Below are 8187 nucleotides of genomic sequence, written 5' to 3'. Positions count from 1 at the left end.
GTTGTGGTGAAACCAGATATTAGTAACTGTTCTGGAAAAGTTGAGATCTTGCCTTGCCTTGCCTTGCGTTTGCCTCCCCCTTTCCCTCAGAATTAGCAGATGTCATAGAGCAGGGAAAGAAGTTTTTTCTCTTTAATTTGAGAAAACTTTTTTCTAAAGGTATCTATGTCAATCACAAAGAGACAAACACACAAGTTGTGATGGTATGTCACAGGTCTGGATATTAACAGGAAAATCCCACAATATTCAAGACACAAGGTGAAAAACCCACCCTGTATCACCACTGCTCTTCATTTGTTGTCATGAAGAGTTGTCACCAGGTGTTCACAGAAAGTCGTGAGACAACTTGCCAAACTGCAAATAGCAGTGTATTAAACTCAGTTGTATGCAGTCTCAGTGCCCTAGCTTTTTAAAATATTACCAGAGGCAATTTTTGTTTCCAGTTTTGGGTTAGCACACAACTGAAACTCAGTGATGCTTAGCCAAAACCCACAAGTCTTGCCTGGTTTTGAATCAAAATTCTACAAAACCACAGTGTTTATCATGATTTCTACATGAAGTCATAATTAACCCCAGGTTTACTCGAAACTTTATCCAAGTTAACTAAAAATTTTGTAAACTGTGGGGAACCTTACTGAAGTATTGGGTAAGTATGAAAACATGAGTGGATACTTGAGTTCAATCGGATCCAACATTTTGCTGAAAAAGTTTCAAATGACTGTAGCTTCAATCTGATTCTTTTTTCCCAGGAGGTAGATGTTAATAGAGATTCATTTAACTTCTGAACTCCAGAAATCTGTAAGGATTCAGTGTTATACAGGACTCTGGATTTACAACAAATGCACTTCAATACACTTTCTCCAAATTATTTCTATTTAAAAATACTTTTTTTTTACTCAACCCACTGATTTTCCTAACAATAAAATCAAAGGTTTTAGAGATGTGGAGGGGTGTTGATTTTTTGGGATGGGATGGGGGTGAGGTTGGTATAGCAAGAGATACATGTTCTTAGCTAGCTTAATGCAAATACAGTTATTTCCATTCTCTGATTTGCTATCCCAAGAATTCTTCTGGGGCATCAGTAGGAAATGTTCACTGATGTGTATTTGAAGCCATTGAAAAAGAAAAAAAGAGAGATGGAGAGACAGTGAGAGCGCATGTCAGAGGGAGAAAAAAGTCTGTTAGGCCCTTTGCTTGAAAATATGAATTAATTTCTGTGGCTGAAGATACTACTGGAAAATGTGTTGTTTTGGCAAAAGATCATTCTAGGGTGAAATCCTGACCTCAGTGTGATCTCTGGAAGCTTGGTTTATCTATACTATACATATGCTTCATTGGAAGCAGGGTTTCATCAAGGGTCTCAATGCAAGGGATGTTTATTTTCAGATTATTTTTATTTTCTACAACAGATTTGGATCTAATTACAGTTGGACTTTGTTGGGATGTCTCACATTGGTAAATGCTTAGCACTGAAGAACACTACGTGAAAGGTCATATCCTTAACTCCCACATGTGAATGTGTAGCTTAATAAATTTAGAGACCAGCAATTTCAAGTAATTAAATGCAATTTGTCCAGGAAATTCTGCTTGGGGAAAGGTTATAAACCTCAACATTTATGCACTTTTTATTAATTATTTATGTTACAAAAATTTATGAAAATTATTCAAGGCCTATGAACAGCATCAATCCTAAATCAACACTATTTTTTAGCATTGTATTGTTCTAGAAATGTATTGCCATTAAAGTATAACAAATACTAAAAGTGAAGTGTTTTACTTCAGTTTGAATTTGAAACTGATGATTTTAGCAGCAAGTGTGCTATATAGTCACAACCTGTCACTTCAAAACAATTTTAGTATTAAGTAGAGACGGAGCATATATATATATAAGACTTTATCAATAACCATAAAAACCTATGCCTTAATTAATTAAAAGTCAGCAGCTATGTAAGATTTTACACTAGCTTAACTCTGGTTTAGTAAAGCAAATTCTCTAAATAGGAGCTAAACCCCTGCCAGGAGTTCCGCTATTTGCATCATTAATTCTGACCCTTTGCTTGCAAGACTCTCTCTCCCAAAAGTAATTCATCTCAGTTATCATATGACAGCAGAACTTCACACCCAGTGCCAGGCTTCCAGTGATTTCTCCCCATATGGCAACTTCCTCAGCTCCATTATGCACAGTTACTGTGCATCAGTCTCAGGCAAACACGTCTTTTGCATAACCAGCTTCACTAATAAGATGATTGCTATTTCTGGAAGCAAAACAATGATTCTTTGTTTGTGCTCGGAATATATTTAAGTTTAAAGTAGGAAAACCATTGTACCTTTAGGAATTCCTGGTTTGATTCTAACAGCTAGCTCTTCTCAGGTTCCCATTTCAGCTAGTGGAGAGAAGGGCACTACATGCATAAAGTTCAAAGACTTCAAACAATTTGTGCATTCACAAATTTCTTTCTGCAGATATTAATTTCTCCATATGTTCCCATTCTTTCTAGTGTGTGCTAGATCCATAAAAATTAGCTCAAGATCCATAAATAGTTCTGCAACTTTTCTCTTTATTTATTTGCAGAACTGGGGGGTAGGTAGTTTAAACAGGGAGGAATATTGAGAAAGCCTTCCTTTTTCATCCTAAGTCTATCTGTGCTCACAGACTATGGACTGGAAATCTCCACTTTAGGTATTAGACACAGAGCACGTTTGGCATTGCTCAGCAGAGGTGTCCCTGAGGGAGTGTCGGAAAAACTGGTCCAGGGAAATTAAATTCCTCTTTTCTCTGTGACTACAGAAGATGGTACATATAAGTTATACTTCAGGTGATGGATTTACACCAAAGGAGCAGGAAAGCAATAATCCTTTGCACTGAGGCAAGTGGAAAATCCTTCACATGAGGAAGTAACCAAAAGCATTCATGTAAAATACATTCACAAGATCAGAGAGACAGAAGATGACCAGACTGCACAAGAGGTAGTACCCACTGCAGCCAAAAATGAGTTAGTCCATAGGATTCTTACACCAAGGAAGACAGTTCTTAATCATTTGTGTTACTTGATATTCAAAATAGGTAGATGGGTGCATTGTAGAAGGTTTTCAACTAGTCTCTGTCTTACATCTCCTCATTTTCATAAAGCTTATGGACATGCAAATATCCCAATCTTAAAATCAATTCACAGAATCATAGAGTCACAGATTCACAGAGTCATAGAATCACAGAATGTTTTGGAAGGGAACTTCAAGAACGTCTCGTTCCAACTCGCCCTGGCATAGGCTGGCACATCTTTCACTAGACCAGGTTTCTCAAAGTCACACCTAACTTGGCCTTGAAAATTTCAAGGCTGGGGCATCCACAACTTCTTTGGCCAACCTATTCCAATGACTCACCAAATCCTCAGTAAAGAATTTCTTCCTTGTAAGTTAAACCTACTCTCTTTGAGTTTAAAATCATTACCCCTTAGACTATCTTTACATGACCTTGTAAAATGTCACTCTCATGTTAAATAATGTTGGTGCCAGTACAAATCCCTGAGGAAAACACTTGCTGCTGGTCTCTCCCTGCTCATCAAGCTGTGAACCACAACTCTCTGAGCATAACTATCCAGCCAATTCTTTATTCACTGAGTGGTTGAAAATGTAGGATGCAGGCATCAATACTCCAATCTCTCATCTGCTGGGTGAGCACTCTATCATTTGAGCTAATTCCCTCTACTTCCAGGGGATGGAGTTACACAGGCTGTGGGGCAGTGTCTTTTGAAAACGAGTAAGTCAAGGATAATGCTGAGATGAGTAATAATAAGATAAAAAAATTAATAAAAATTCAAAAGGACATGTACATAAGAAAAAAAAATTATAAAGTGAGCAGGTAAATTAATGACTGCTCCTTAAATTAATGTCCTATCTGGGAATGGATCTGATCTTTGGGCATCTTACAGCACAGATCCAGGTCCTTGAGAAATGGGTTAGAAAGCCAAACAAGAGTTTCTACTCCATCAGATGACTGAAGCTGGAGCTAAGATTCATGGACATTCTTTTGCATATAACAATAAAATTTGGCATCAAACTTTCAATTGTGTTCACCGTCATCCCATAGATCATAGCTGTTGTAAATCATTACTACAACACTCTATAAAATAACAGTAGAAGAATGATTGGGGTTTTCATCTTATTTTTTTCCTGTCTTAAATGCTTTTGTTTTGTTTGAACACTGATACAAAGAGAAAGTACCTGTTTCTTGAGCCCCATCTTTAAATTCATGGTTATGAACCTTCTCTACTTCTCTACAGGATAATGCCCTTAGTAACTCAAATGGCAAGCAAGAATAACCATGAACTAGAAGAAGAAGGGAGAAGAGGTGCCTGCCTCACAAAAACAGAGTTTTCTCACCTCTGACTACTTCTTGATTCCAGCTAACAACTTTTTGAGGTTACTTTTACTCCAAGTCCTTCCCGTTACCTTATGAAAAACCTTCTAAGAGATTTGCTTCTCAAATATTACCCCAAAGACGCAATTCAGACTCAAAGAGTCACACGGTGACTCAGGTTGGGAGGCACTCAGAGAATCTTTAGTCTATCCTCCTGTTCCATGGAAGGCCACCTGTAAGGGCAGGCCCAGTATCTCAGGACTTTTTGCAGCTGGGTCTGCAGCGATGGGGATGACACAACCTTGCTGGTAGTGTGTTCCAATGCACATTTCTCCTCACAGGGAAACAAATTTTGTCTACATCCATTGCAAACTGCTCCTGTTCCAATGCATGCCCACCAAACTCTGCAAAAACACTTAACTACACTACTACAGACTCTAAAACTGAAAGAACTGAGATCTTCAACCTTGGCAACCTTGTAATAGGTATTTAAATCCAAGGGATGTTTTTCTACATATACCATAAGTCCTCTTCCATGTTCCCTGAAATATTTCCTGAGGCTGTCCATCAAACTGGAGTGAAAGATGAAAAGTCATGGAAGTACCCTATATCACACAATCCAGAGGTATCAATTGTATCATGTTTTGGTCTCATGGTCATGCAAGGTTTATGATGTATTTAGCAGCTCATGTTTTTTTTTGAGTTGCAGTGTCAGACTTTCCAGGAAAATTGTGTTCTTCCTTAAGATAGTGTTCTGCCAAATCTCTTATTAGTCTGTACATTTATGTGGTTGCCTTTTTCCTTTTGATCTGCCTGTTGGCTAGATGCAGACTAATAAACAAATTTTCTGAGAAGCTAACGCTAGGTAACATTGCCTCAGAATGACCTGATCATTATCTAACATGGATTCCCTGTAAGCAGCTTAAAACAATGTTTCCAGTTAGATGTGCTTTAATGTATTTATTTGGTTCAGATCATAAGAGCACAAGTAAGTGTAAGCAGCCACAGGCAACTGTATGGTCACATATATGAGGGACAAAAAAAGAAGTGACAGTAAGAGAGGTTTGACATTCACTGAAAACAGATCATCTAGTGCTTGGAAGTAGTAAACAAGTTCCTTAACAAACCCACCAAAGCAGTAGCAACCAAACTGCGGAATGAGGGATGCAGACTGCTGGAGCTGTAGTGCCAAATCCATACAAATAAAAGCAGCCACGTGCAGCTGGAATGCTCCCCACGTATCTCATCCTGGCTCTCAAATGGAAATGGCTGCCAAGTGTTTCCTGAATGATGCTGTAGCCCTGCTGACAACCTCCATTTATTTTGTGTTCCTAAGGCTGAGGATTATTGATCCCCAGCTGTACAGTTTAATGTTTTGTGCCCACACATTTTATTTTATATTAAGATGATCCCATGTACCTAGTTTCCAGCTGTTTTAACTAGTATTCTCCCTCCTTATTCCAGTCACTAGGTGGTCTTAAAGTTGCTGTGCCTGGCCTAAGGGAGATCCTCAGGGCAATTAATGGAAAAAGAGAGATGGACTAATAACACCTGTACCACTTCCCTCCATATTTATGTTTGGTTCCCCCTTCATGTTTGTGAGAATTGAGAATATTCCCCTCCATACAGAAATTTAATAGTATCCTCCCATTAGAGACAGAGATGATTTAGAGCTAATTTAAGGTTCAGTTAAGCTTTCAGAAGGAGATTAATAACTCAGCAGGGAGTGGTAATAAAAAAAATGGTGTACAGTGAAGGGAAAGAGAACTCTTCTCCTGACCTGTGAGATTCATTTCTTACCAGGAATTACTGAAATTTTGCAGAATATTTCACACATAACTTAGTTTTTCCGAGTTTCAGTTCCACTTCCAAATGGATGTTGGAATAAACTTTGGGCAAAATTGTGCAAAACTTCTATAAAAGGACAGCTGACTATGTGAAGTTGGGCAGAAACATTTAAGGTGCAATTTACAAGGGAAATGGCTACGGTTTATCTATTTTACATATTTTTATGCTTTCCAAGTGCTTGTTTGAATACGTGGTGGAAAATGTGAATTGGTTTAAGTTATCTGAAGTGATTACTGCCAGCTGATGTGCTTCAAGGTGTGCAATCTCGTCACTAGCTGCCACTTCAGAAAGACATATTTTCCCCATGGGATGCTGAGTGATGCCTGCCACTCCCACATGGATCCCTGGCTATTTCCAGAAGCTAAAATCCCATACTGGCCACAAAATTGCCACATAGCTAAGGAAGGATCATGTAGGTATTGCACAAAGAGGCATGACCTTGTCCTTCAGATTTCACTTCAGGAAAATATCAGGAAAATTAATGGGCATTTTGTCTGAGGACAGAATAAGAACTTCAGTATATCGAAAACATATACTCACTCCTGCCACTTCATTTGGCATCAGAACATTGCTTAGAAATAGCTTGTGAACTCCTGTATGTTTGCAAATCTCAAGTTTGTAATGAAAGATCATAGAATCGAAGAATGGTTTGGGTTGGAAGTCACCTCGAGATCATCAAGTTCAAACCCACCACTGGGAGTGACAACTTCCACTAGACAAGGTTGCTCAAAGTCCCATCTAACCTGGCCTTGGACACTTCCACGGATGTTCCATCCACAACCTTTCTTAACAAACTGTTCTACTTCCTCACCACCCTCATCTTAAAAAATTTCTGCCTTATATCTAATCTAACCCCACTTTCTTTCAGTTTAAAGCTGTTGCCCCTTGTCAATTGTCAATTAATACGTGCTCGTGTCAAAATTCCCTCTCCAGCTTTCTTGCAGGCCCACATTAAGTACCTGGGAGGTGTCTCCAGAGACTTCTTTTTTGCCAGGCTGGATAGCCCCAGCTCTTCAGTCTGTTGTCGTGGGAGAGGTGCTCCAGACCTCTGATCATCTTCCTCACTCTCCTCTAGACCCACTCCAAAAGGTCCATGTCCCCAGAGCTGGACTCCAGGTGGGGTCTCACGAGAGCAGAGAGGGGTGGAACCACCCTGCTGGCCTCACTTCTGATGCAGCCCAGGACAAGGTTGGCTTTCTCGGCTGTGGGGACGTGTTGCCAAGTCATGTTGAGGTTCTTGTCAGCCAACACCCCCAAGTCCTTCTCCTCAGAGCTGCTCTCAATCCTTTCTCTGCCCAGCAAGGGATTGCCTTGCCTCAGGTACTGAACCTTGCATTTGATCTTGTTGAACTTCTTGAGGTTCAGAGAGGACCACCTCTCAAACTTGTCCAGGTCCCTCTGGATGGCATCCCTTCTCTCCAGCAAGCTGACTGCACCACAGCTTGGCACTGTCATCAAACTTGCTGAGGGTGCCCTGGACCCCACGGTCCATGTCACCAACAGAGGTGTTGAACATCATAGGACGTGTTGCCAAGTCATGTTGAGCTTCTTGTCAACCAACACCCCCAAGTCCTTCTCCTCAGAGCTGCTCTCAATCCTTTCTCTGCCCAGCCTGTGTTTGTGTAAGGGATTGCCTTGCCTCAGGTACTGAACCTTGCATTTGATCTTGTTGAACTTCTTGAGGTTCAGACAGGACCACCTCTCAAACCTGTCCAGGTCCCTCTGGATGGCATCCCTTCCCTCCAGCGAGGACCACCTCTCAAACTTGTCCAGGTCCCTCTGGATGGCATCCCTTCTCTCCAGCAAGCTGACTGCACCACAGCTTGGCGCTGTCATCAAACTTGCTGAGGGTGCCCTGGACCCCACGGTCCATGTCACCAACAGAGGTGTTGAACATCATTGATCCCAGTGCCAGGTGAGCAATGCTGCTCATCACCAACCTCCACTTGGAATTATGAGCCATTGACTGCAACACTTGGAGT

Source organism: Passer montanus, unplaced genomic scaffold (genome assembly GCF_014805655.1).
Source record: "Passer montanus isolate IOZ18808 unplaced genomic scaffold, ASM1480565v1 scaffold16, whole genome shotgun sequence".
Taxonomy (NCBI): domain Eukaryota; kingdom Metazoa; phylum Chordata; class Aves; order Passeriformes; family Passeridae; genus Passer; species Passer montanus.
This window is presented reverse-complemented; position numbering follows the sequence as displayed.